This window comes from Emiliania huxleyi (assembly GCF_000372725.1).
Source record: "Emiliania huxleyi CCMP1516 unplaced genomic scaffold EMIHUscaffold_770, whole genome shotgun sequence".
NCBI classification, from domain to species: domain Eukaryota; phylum Haptophyta; order Isochrysidales; family Noelaerhabdaceae; genus Emiliania; species Emiliania huxleyi.
Window position 1 is genome coordinate 4,928 of NW_005196239.1, and position 3,166 is coordinate 8,093.

Here is a 3,166-nt window from a genome sequence, read left to right on the forward strand (position 1 = left end):
GACCAGGATGCACGGTCAGACCACTCCAATCCCTACCACACCACGTTGGAGCAGAGCTGCGGCGTAAGCGAGCCCAAGGGCGACATCGATGTACTTGAGAAGTCATCGTCGCCTGACTCCGTTGGGGAGGGGGCTACGCCAGCTGGAACGCCTTCTGCCGGGCTGCCGGCGAGCTCTCCTCCGATGGAAGTCTCATCAGACCCGGAAGGGTTTGGCTTGATCGTGGCAGCGATCAAGCCATCTGCAGTGAGTGAACTCGCCGCATGGGTGCGAGCATCTCACGCAACAAGCATCTTTTGGCGCCCGAACGGGCATACAATCTCACGTCCCTGCTGAGGACGTCACAGGATTCACGACCGACGGCGTGGAGGCAATCAAACTGCAGCTGCAGCAGTTTGTGCAGTGTGCTGAGGAGAGCGCAGCCGCGCTCATACCCGCTGATGTTGAGGCCATCTCCAGGTACGCCCTTGAGCTGAAAATCGCACGTAAGCGACACATGGCCGCCACTGAGCGTCTCGAGTCCTACCTTGAGGAGCGACGTGCCTTCCAAACCTGTGTCCAGCAGAGTCGTTGCGACGTGAGGACGGCAGCGGCGATCTACGGGCAGAAGCTATCGAGTGGTGACCTGTCCACGGATGGCAAGTACGCCTAGGCGGCCGCCTGCTTCAAGGTGCTAAACGGAGAGCTGGATGCCTTCGAGGCCGAGGTGACTGAGGAGCAAGCCATCCTCGATCAGCTGGAGCAGCAGTACCGCACTTCCCGTTCCGAATTCCTTGCGGAGCAGGCGCGGCTGCTAGTGGGATTGCTCTCGCGCCCACTCTCGATTGCACCTCGCCCCGTGTTTTTTTTTCACCAACCGCGAAGAAGAAATCCAGCCTGGATTGGCCGCCGAAAAAGAAATCAATAGTGGTACTCCGCGGTTTCTTTTTCCCGTCCCCTACCTTCACACTGCTGTGAACAGGTGCCGAACCCATACTGTGACCTCAGAGCATATGCAACCCATACTGTGACCTCAGAGCATATGCTTGAAGGCGTGGCCCCTTCCAACCTTGCTCGGGAGAACGCTGCACAGCACTCAAGCATCAACAATCGCAACTTACTTCGCTGAACAAGCAAGGATTTCGCGCAGGTGAGGCAGGCGGTTGAGAAGCAGAGCCGAGTGACGGCGGAGCTTGGCCGGCAGACAGTTCAATCCACAGGCGCAGCAGCATTGCGACCCATTCTCCAAGCACAGCCTCTGGCGTTGCGAGTGCACAGAGAGCGAGCAATAGTCGACAAAAGCACAGATCTGTGGGCAGCAGATCTCCATGCCGGTCGCGCCCTGCGAAAGGACAACCGCGGGCCGCGGATGCTTGCCCTGACGCGGACCCGCCGTGCGAGTTGCAGACCCGGAGGTGGCCGACCCAGCTCACCCCCAGATAGGCCATGCCCAGGGTTAGCCATGAGAGGGGGCTTTTTCCATCCGTCCCTCCATCTTACGCCAGTTCTTGAGGAGCGACATGGAGAAGTCGCTGTCGGCTCGCGTGAAGGCGGTGTCGATGTTGCACCCGCCCATCTCGGTCGGCAGCTGCGCCTGGAGCCACGCGAGGTCGCGGAGCGCCTGGGGCGAGGCGTCGGCGCGAGCAATGGCCAATGCCCTCAAAGCACAAAGGCTGAGGGAGGGTGTAAGAGGATGTAGAGTGTAGAGCGCTGTAGAGATGTAGAGCGCTGGAGAGCGCTGTAGAGCTGTAGAGCTCTACATCCGCCGCGTGACGAACTGCCTGCGTTGTAGAGCGATGTAGAGCGCGATTTTGCTGTAGAGTTTGTTGTAGAGGCTCTACAGCAAACCCGCCGGGAAGGCAGTGACTCAAAGAGGTCTACACCCTCCCTCAGCTCAAAGGACTTGCGGATGCGGTTGTGCGCAAACTCGAGAGCCGCGCACGCGACATTGGGCGGCGTGATGCCGGCAATGTACTTGGTCTTTGCACAGGCAATCCGTTGGACGAGGTTGAGGCGGAGCTGCGAGGTGTTCGTGACGCAGTCAGTGTCGACGATCGTGTGCGATGACGTCGAGTTTGTTTTTTATCGACATGTGGTGTTAGTTGACACGATGTGGGGGGGGGGGGAGCCGAACCAGTATCGGTTTTCTTTTTAGGTGGAATCCTCCAGGAAATGCGTCTCTGCAAACTTCGGAGGACGCAGAGACTCAGGAGGGCCACGTGGGAGGTCAAAGCAGATTGATTGAAGAGCATCTTCTGGGGCGCCCTCTGACGATCCTCCTACGCGTCACAATACATTTGGCCAAGCGCGATCCCTTTTGCCTCTCCGCCAGGCCCCGCCCGCCCGCAAAGAGATTCAATGCCTGAGGCGAGCCCGCCCTCCGAGAGCCGCGTGCCGCCCGCCGGCCAGCGCTGGCCCGCCGCCGACGCCTCCGCCTCGGAGGACGGGTGCACGAGCGCCGCCTCCGACTCCGATGCCAACTCCCCACCTTCCAAGTCAGCCATCCCGCCGGCGCAAGTGACCGTGCAGCCGCTTAAGCCCTCGCCGCGACGTGTCCGGGCGAACCCTCCCGCTCCGCCCGCGCCCTCGATGGCGGAGGCTGCATCAATCGCGGCGGCGGTGCAACAAGCGGCGGCAGCGCAGAGTGCAGCTGTGGCCGTCGCGCCGCGACCGCCGAAGGCTGTGGCGCCGGCGGCAGCGTCGGCGCCCGCCACGGTCCTCTCCTCCGCCGCCCCTGCCGACGCCGACGACGCCGAGCTCGCCGCGCTCTGGCGGTATGCCAGCTCTCCCACATCGCAAGCGCAGGCGCCTGCGAGCGCGGCAAAGGGCCTAGCGAGGTGAGCATCCCCCCGAGGAGGTCCCGGGACGCGGGCGGGTGTGGATCGCGTGCAGCGCGCCGCCGTGTCCGCCGCCACCGCAGCGCCAGCGGTCGCACCTCACGCGCCTCGCCCCGCTCCCCCTAACGGCGATTTGCCCTGACCCCCCCTCCTCCCTTCTTCTCTCTCCCCCACCCAGGTCTGCCTTCACTGCCCCTGAAAACGAATAAAAGCGGGACGAGTTCCCCCGGCCCCCTGCCCGAGATGACATCGCCCGGCCCGGCGCCGGAAACCTTTCCCCCACAGGCCAACTGCCCGGTCGGTCCTTCCCCTTCGATCCAATGGGGAAAAAGAAAAGGGGGGAGGGGGCC